This window comes from Chelonia mydas, chromosome 14 (assembly GCF_015237465.2).
Source record: "Chelonia mydas isolate rCheMyd1 chromosome 14, rCheMyd1.pri.v2, whole genome shotgun sequence".
NCBI classification, from domain to species: domain Eukaryota; kingdom Metazoa; phylum Chordata; order Testudines; family Cheloniidae; genus Chelonia; species Chelonia mydas.
In genome coordinates, this window is record NC_051254.2 from 26,642,771 (window position 1) to 26,651,834 (window position 9,064).

The 9,064-nt window shown below is 44.1% G+C and overlaps 1 pseudogene; it reads right to left on the reverse strand.

The window, feature by feature from the left end:
- Positions 1-1,444: 1,444 nt before the first annotated feature.
- Positions 1,445-2,987, reverse strand: LOC122462971 (annotated as a pseudogene).
- Positions 2,988-9,064: the final 6,077 nt, after the last annotated feature.

The following is a 9,064-nucleotide window of genomic DNA, read 5'->3' on the forward strand; positions in this document are numbered from 1 at the left end:
TGGGGATGACCATGCTGGTGCAGGACGTCCAGGAGGGAGAGTTTGGTGAAGAAGCGGCATACTGCACTGGTGAGTTTGGAGAAGAAGACCCAGAGATTCTGGCTTTGGGATAAACTGTTATTTCATGTTAATCATCCAGAACCCAGAAAGGAAGAATAATTCCAATGCAGCAATTTCAGGGCTTTATTTGATTGGGAAAGGAGAGTAACATGTTCAGTGTCAGGGTCTGACACCAGTTTGGGGTTATCCTTAAGCCCTCTCCATAGCCCTAGCCCATAACCAACAGGGACTTAAGTATAAGTTTTTCTTTAAACCTTCAATGGGGCCACTCATATGTTTGGACCAGATCTTCAGCTAGGGTAAATTCTCAGAGATCTATTGACTTCAACAGAGCGATGGCAATTTAAACCAGCTGAGAATTAGCCCTTTGGTTTTTCAGGAACCCATGTGTGATATGTCCATTTATTCAGAGAAACAAAACACAGCATGTTTAAAATGTATCCACTCAAAACAGCTTGAAGTCCAAACACCAAGTACTTTGGATGTGCTGTTTGTAAATGAGCGATGGAGTAAGATAGAGTCATAAATAATCTTTGCTAAATAATGCTTAAGAACGAGTACTTATAAGACAATCATGATGTGGACAAAGACAGTCATTAACAGGAAGAAGCACAATCATTTTCATAGGTTATTTGTTATCTAACTAGCTAGCTAACACATGCACAAAGATGGTATTCTAATAGTAACAACTTCTGAGATCCTTTCTCAGCCTGGAAATGAATAGATCTACATGGGATAGCGTATGGAACACCAGATCAGTGTATGTGATGGCACTTTTCCACTTACATCAAGGCTAGAACAAAACGATCCCAAACAAGTAACTTACACCAGTGTTCATGTCACTGCCGAGTGTAGCCCAGAGACTTTGGGCCAGAACCTGATCAGTATTAAATTGGTGATGTGAATGTGTTTACTCTACATTGGTGCTGGTTCAGATGAGTTGGGATATCAGACCCTTACATTTCTGTCACACTCACTTTCTCCAGGGGTCTGTCAGCCAATTCTGAATCCTTCTGTAGACAGGCTCTTGGCCAAATCCTAATTTCTTTGAAGTGAGGGGCTAAACCTCAGTGACTTCAATGGGATCCAAATTTGGCCTCATTATCCCAAGTTGGATTTCTTTAGAAAACACTGGAAAAAGTTTCTCTTCCAAACAGTCTTTGCACCATCACAAGAATGACACAGCTTTTACAAAGAGAAGATGGGAGAGGTAATAACTTTTATTGTGCAATCTTCTGTTGGTGAGGGAACAAGCTTTCGAGTTACACAGAGCTCTTCTTCAGATTAAAATAATAAAAGACAGCTACCTGAGGCTCTTTCTCCCCTAACACATCATTCATAATACAATAATATCCCAACAGTTATACATAATCGAGTCAGGAGAAACTTAGCCATGCAGAAACTTCTTTTGCACCCTTTTAACATTGTGGGGAGCAAACCTTCAGCTCACTCAGAAAACCCCATCAAAGAGATGACATATGAGCACTCTCAAGAGAAGGCAAACATTGAAAATCCTGTTGAACCAAACTCTCACCATCTCAACAGGCCTTCCCACCTGCAAACCCACCTGGAAGAAAGAAACAAATAAAAACAACAAACAACTCAACAAAAATAAACTAAAAACTGATAAGCAAACAAAAACCAAAGAACAAATGTGTTGATACCTCCATCAGAGTTATTATCCTGACAAAGAAGAGCCAGAGAACCCACTAGGAACTTTGCTATGGCTACTGATTATCACATAGAATGGTGATGTCTAGCAGTACATAGATAGAAAGATAGATAGATTCCGATCTTAATTACATTTATGTAAACCTAAAGTAACTACAATTTTCTTGGGTTAAATTTGTCTGGATTTTTATTAATGTAAATACCCAATTCTGCATAAACAGATTGCAAAGTATGTTCTTATGAAGGCAATAATGTCATCAGATGACTCTATTTATAAAGAAACACAGAATGAACTCGTGATCAGTGGAGAAATATAGACATTTTATTCTTGCTGAATAACATCCAACCTATCAGTTTACTCAGTGCACGTTTCATTTCCTTGTTTCTCATGCTGTAGATGATCGGATTCATCATTGGGGCAACACAGAATAGAGAACAGCCACCAAGAGATTCAGATCTGAGGTCTCGTTGGAGGTTGGAGTTTCAGGAAGGCAAAGGTGCCTGTGAAAAGGAAAAAGGAGACCACAGTGAGGTGAGGGAGGTAGGTGGAGAGGGCTTTATGCTGGCCCTGCTCCGAAGGCATTTTCAGCACTGTTTTGTAGATCTGAACATACGACACAACTGTAAAAGCAAAGCAGATTAAACCTAAAAGTACATGAAAAGAAATAGCAACAATTTCCCTGAGGTACGAGTCAGAGCAGGCAAGGTGGAGGAGCTGGGGGATTTCACAGAAGAACTGGTCCACCACGTTGCCTCCACAGAAGGATATTGCAAACGTATTCCCGGTGTGCACTGCAGAGTAGAGAATAACACTGATCCAGGCACTGGCTGCCATTTGGACAAAATGTTCATTACTGTCTCCTAGTGCAATGGTTGGCAGATGGCGATGTATCGATCGTACGGCATGATGGTGAGTAAGGGAAAATTTGCTGAAGCAAAGCATAAGAAAAAAAAGACTTGGGTATCTCATCCAGAATAAGAAATCAATTTTGTGTTCATGAGGGAATTGGCCATAGATTTGGGAATGGTGACAGATATGGAACCAAAGTCTAGAATGGACAGATTCATCAGGAAGAAGTACATGGGGTTGTGAAGGTGTGTGGTTGCGGGCTATGGCTGTGATGATGAGAGGGTTCCCCAACAGGGATATCAGGTAAAGCAGTAGAAACACCACAAAGTGTAAAATCTGCAGCTCCCGAATATCAGAGAATCCCGGGAGAAAGAATTCGGTCATGGCGGTTTGGTTGGACATTTTCTTCCTCAGTACACTGTGTGATGGCTGTGGAGGGAATGAGAAGGACAATGATCAGTATTAGAATGGCCCTGTTTCTCCTTTCCCTAATATCTCATTCTATGAATGTCAAAGGTACATAGAACTCATCACTTACAATGACTAGGTGTTGTTAGTGCTCCTCACCTCTGACAGTCAATCAGTAATATTATCACACTTGTGTAACCTCCTTCATCACTTTACCCAATCTGAGGATTCAGCCCAAGGTGTGACTTGATAAAATGCAGTATGAAGGATGGAACAAAGCACGCTCCAAATCCAACAATTCTTGCAAAAAGATACCTCCGTTGCGACCATCAGCAAGCTTATCACTTGGGCATGAATCTAAATGCCAACACAGCCCCGTGTCTTCTGTGTAAGTTCTGTACACCCATTTACACCATTTATACTCAGCCAGCAGCAGTGTGGAGCTAGGCCAGGAACTCTGGGTTCTACTTCCAGTGAGCTCCCGTGTGTCCTTGAACAGGGTCAGGATAGACAGGCTTTGGCTGCTTGGTTCAACTCTAACCCAGGGTTTAAAGGGGCTCTTCTGTCTAAAACATTCTGTGCGCTGCCAACTTTACTGCTTATTCAATTGTTACCTCCACGCAACTATCCCCTTGAAAGAGAAATCACACAGATGAGATAGAATCAATGGGTTTGAAATCAGGCTCTTATCAGGCAATATTAATGTTCCCCAATTTATTTAACATTTACTGCTGGTTGGAAATTTTCAGCTGGGTTCTTTTTTCATGGAGATTGTTTTTTCAGCTAAACAATACCACCAACAACAACATCTTAGAACCTGTCTGCTTCCCTCAAACATTTCGGGATTCTTTTTTAAAGAAACGTTAAAGATTCTTTTTAAAGAAAACTCAGTGGAAAAGTTCCCATGAGCGCGCAGGAAGCCGCTCAGCCCCGCTGCGCTGTGGGTGGCGGCGGGAGCCCCCGGGCTGTTTTACATTGCCCGGGGGCAGCAGGAGGGGCCCGGGGAAGTGCGGGGAGAGTGTGTGTGTGTTGGGGGAGAGGTTGGAAACTTTGCTGGAGCCGGACCCCTGGGACAGGAATATTCCTGGTGCCCGGGCTCCACGGGCCCATAGAACTCGCCGCCCTTGTCAGGGAGGGACCTTCAGGCAGTTGCTGATGGACAGAGCCAGCCTTCCCTCAGGATCTGCCAGATAAAGAACCTTCCTGTTGCCAGGTCTGCCCACAAGTGAGCTGTTCTGCTCCCTTTCAAATCCTCCCTCTGGTCTGTGCCTACCCTGCAGATGTGTTGGAGTGGGTCTGGCTGAGGCCAGAAGAGCTCCTTAACCCCTTCTTGCCCAGTGTGGGATTTGTATTCCTCATCACAAGTCCAAACAGAGGGGGGAAAACCTTGAAGGTACAGCTTTCCATACTGTTAACGGCTAACAAGCCTAGCAGGCCTGAGGGGGTATTTTTGCAAGTAGAGCTTTTTGTTCTATTGGTACTTTTATCTAATTCTTCAGGTGTATTCTTTGGGTAGCAAATTATTACCCCACCTAGCTGTAACAATATGAATTCTGAATCCTTGATTTTATCTTGGTTTCTCTTGAACTCCTTGGAAGGTGACTTTAGATGATGCTTCATGCAGCAGACATTCTTTTGCCCTGTGTCATCCTGGCATCTCTGTTGCCGGGCTCGGGAGGAGGGTTAGAGAGAATCCACTCTGCGGCCTGCAGAAGACTGCATTCTAATTCAAAAGTTTGTTACTTTTTCTCCTGATTTCGTTCCGCTCCTGGAAGGTGATATTCGGAATTTTTTCTTGAAGCATGAATTCTAGATGACTTTTTCAAATGTTTGGGTAGAGAGAGCTTTTGTAGGTCACCCTCCCCTTGTCCCCAGTATCTTATAAAACCATTGCACTCACTGATGTGCTGTTCACACACCACTGCCCTCAACAGTTTCTCCATGTACTTTGATGCGATCCAATCACTTGCCTGGAAAATTACTCGGTTTTCTGATATTTCTAAAATATTAAGGGATTCCCCAAAGTCAGAGCCAGGATTGGTAACGTCCCCAAAACACAACTGCAGCCTACCCTGTGTCAGCCAGATCCAAAGTCTTAATTATCTGTAATTGATTTAAAGTGAAACAAGAGGTTGATGCTCAGTCAACCCATGAAACTCTTTGCCAGGGGATGTTGTGAACGCCAAGACTATAACAGGGTTCAAAAAATAACTAGAGAAATTGATGAAGGAAAGGTCCATCAATGGCTATTAACCAGTATGGGCAGGAATGGTGTCCTTAGCCTCTGTTTGCCAGAAGCTGGAACTGGTCAACGGGAGATGGATCACTTGACGAATACCTGTTCTGTTCATTCCCTCTGGAGAACCTGTCATTGGCCATTGTCGGAAGACAGGTTGCTTGTGCCTCTGTGAATCTTCCAGGGACAGAAGTGAGATGGAGTGTACATGAGAATTTATGAAAGAGTGATCTAGAAGCATTCCACAGTGTGGCAAATCATGGCCTTGCGGACAGACAGAAAGCAAAGTGGGGATTCTTCCCCCCACCCCAGGCAGTACAATGAATATAGCCTCTGTTTCCTTCCACTGGAAGACACTTGCACACCTGCTGGGCCAAGACTGCTGCCTGGGACTGCGGGTGCTACAAGTGGCCAGCAGTGGGCCAGAAGGACGAGGACCGTGCAGGAGGTTTGCCAATAAGGGCAAAGAGAAGCCAAAAGCACCTTGCTTCCAAAAGAGCCAAGGAGGAGAAGGACACAATCCATCAAGAGAGACTGCTCTAGAGGTTCCTGGATGAAGAGAGGTGGATCAGACAGCAGGACGGATTGCTCAGGGAGAGAATGCTGGGTATGTGGGCCAGCAGGGTGATTCATCCAGCTCCGTGACAGTCCCTGCACCAATGCATGTGCCAGCTGCAATGTCTGCAGGTGCACAGGTACATGTAGACAGGAGAGTGGAATGGTGTCCCTGGTCCTGGTTCACAATGGTTGGAGGGTGGAGTTTCTAGCAGGGCCAGTGAACAACATGACAAGCAGGGTTTGTTTTCCAAACTATTCACAGTTCTGTGTCTGAGAGAAAGATTCTCTAAGCCCTGTCCAAGGGATGTACCCCTGTCTCCGAGAGCAGGGAGGTGGCAGAACACAGACTGGTTTATGACATATACGACACCTTTGCTGGTCAGCCCTGAACTCTGAATTCCATGATTCATCTTCTTCTGACTTCTAATAGCTTTTCTATTTTGGCTGTAGCGATTCTTCAGACGCTCGGCCAAATGGCAATCCCGCTCCCACGTGGCACCTCAATTTTCCACTCTCTAAAGTGGGGATAATCTTGACCCACATTCAGAAAGTGGTTGATCTTCTCTCTTTCTTCCCAAGTCCCTGCCCTCCTTGCCCAGCCCTGTCCTGTTCCCCAAACTTCCATGCCCATCTGAGTGCCTGTCTCACCCCAGCTCAACCTGCAAGGTCTCCTGCCAGCAAAGGGAAGCTGCTCCCGGATCTGGAGCTTCATTCACATGTCCTTAGTGCTGTCAGTAGTATAAGGGCCCTACCGTCAATCAAACCCTAACCCCGCCCCTTGACCCCTTAGCCCCACCCACCGGAAGTCCCACCCCCATGGGTTATTACTTCCGGGGTCACGGCTGGAGCAAACCCAGCCGCTTGTGGGGCCCCGCGATGAGCGTGATGGCCTCTTGTTGTCCACCCCCCTGGAGGAGGAAGGTGATCGCAGCTCGGGGAAGTCACTAGTGGACAAGATGAACGCTCAGGTAAATGAATGCTTAAGAAGTGACGGTCGGGTGGGGGTGTAACGGGGCTAGGAACCAGGGATTGTGTAAATCAAAAACCAAGCAGTGGGGTGCTTACGCTGTTTCTTTTCTAAAAAAAAAAATCTCTCGACAGTTCGACGATGCCTTTCTAGAGGACCCGGAGACCTGGACAGCGTTGCACCAAGCAGCAAGATGAACCGGGCCCACCTTGTTTTTGCTCAACGCCGATACAAAATGTTGAAGAGGACTCCGAGGATGACAGCTATGAGGAGTTTAGGAGGAGGCTTGGCATGGAACTGACTGAGCCAGTGCCACGTCATGAGCGTAAAAAGTCATGCGGACTATTGTACGTGTTTGTTTATTCTGTTCTTAATCACTGTCTTAGGGAAAAGCTTTTTGAAGATTGTGAGGGCTGTGTCATAGATGCACCAGGCCAGCGGCACCATGACTGTGTGACTTGGACTTCAGTGGATATAAACTGCAAGCTCCGGGGCCTGTGTGCTGAGCTGTGTTTGGAAAGCTTATTAAACACTGTTATTGCCATAGGTTATGCTATGCAATGTCTGTGCCTAACCCAAGAACATTTAGCACAAGGGGTGACCTTGATAAATGCTGTGCAATTCAGTGGAGACCCTGACCATGTTTTAAAGAAAATGACCAAACCGGAAGATGCCTGCTTAGAGCGTTATATTGACCGTCTGGTCCGCACAAAAAGTTACAGAACCCTGCTTAAGAAAAAGGCTATTTGTAAGAAATCTAAAAGGATTAAGTTAGAAAATGGTGAGGGGCCAAACATGCGATATAAAACTTGGTAGCTGTAAATTTAAAAAAAAAATCTATTGAAAAGGGCTTTGTGACTATCTGTATTTCTGTTAAAAGGTCTCTGGCCCTTAAGGGAGCTTAAAGTCTTTTTTCTTTCTTTCTTTTTTTAATGGAGCATCTTGGTTTGTTTTCAAGGAGCTGTATGTCTTTTAAATAAAAAAAATTGTTTGTGAGAACCTAGCTCTTGTGTCTTTTGTGTAAGAGAGACCCATTTACAGCAAAAAAAAAAAAAACTGAAATGTATGTTGTGGGAGGGGGAAAAATATCCTAAAAATGTGTTTACAATAAAACAAACAGGGATGGTTCAGACATGTGGTTGAGTACAATAGAGCTGACTTATTCTGTTGAACTGAACGGGTTTAACCCACCCCCTCACTGAATAGCCAGGGTGACTGTGATTACTCACCCTTGTTGCCATAGGGTTAATTTTGATGGGGGTGCACCCATAGTAAGGGAGGTGGGTGGGTGAGGATGGTGAGTTCTGATTAATATGAAATGAAATAAAACCTCAGGAGTTTGCAGATGCTATTGGGCAGTTTAAATATAACCCCTGGAGTTGGTGGAACGCTATAGGCCAGTTTAAATATGGCCCAGGAGTTGGTTGAAGGCCACGGGGCACTTTTTCTAGAAATCACCCCCGCCCCACCAAACTTTAAGCATGAAAGAAATGTTTTTAAAAACAAAAACAAGCCCCAAGACATTCATTGATATCTGCAAAGGGCCCCTCACTTGAAATGGTTACTGTAAGAAGGCCCTACAGGGGGGAAACAAAAAGTATTTGAACTTAAAAAGAAAAAAAAGAAAAGCAGCCCAATTGTGCAGAAAACTTATTCCCCACCCCCGATCACAAAGGGAATGCTAGGGAGGGGTATCCAATCAACCTGCTAACTATTTTGAAACAAAAGAGTTAGGATGGTGTAAAAAAAAAAAACCTCAGGTAGCTTGGAGACTGTCTCTTTCAACAGAAACTCTCTTGAATTGCTGCTGGACTGCAAGTGGAGGTATGTTCCCTGTTTTTTTTTTAACTCTGAAAATATATATATTATATAATGCCATTTTTGCTATCTTAGTAAATAATGGTGCATATCTTTATTGCAGTGTGATCTGTTTAGCATGGAGCCAGTAACTTTAAGTTGCAGTTCATCACCAGGCCAAGGTAAAAACCATTTTTAACTGTAGTTGTGCTTAATAACTTCAGGTATTACATAGGTTGAATAGGGATTTGGGAGCTAATACTAACTAACATTTTGGCTTGTTTTTTTACCCCAAAGACCCCAAGCACACATGGCTGGGGCGGGGCGGGGGCCAGAACAACCAGGGTCTTTTTAAAAGCATGTGGGTTTATTGAAAAGTATTTTGTTGCAAACAGTGTTTTAAACTGTGTGTGTGTGTGTGTGTGTGTAAAACATAGGTGGTTTTTAAAAAGTATATGTCTACAAACTGATGGTGATGGTGTGTTTCCAATTAACAGGGTTTTTACTTTGCAAAATG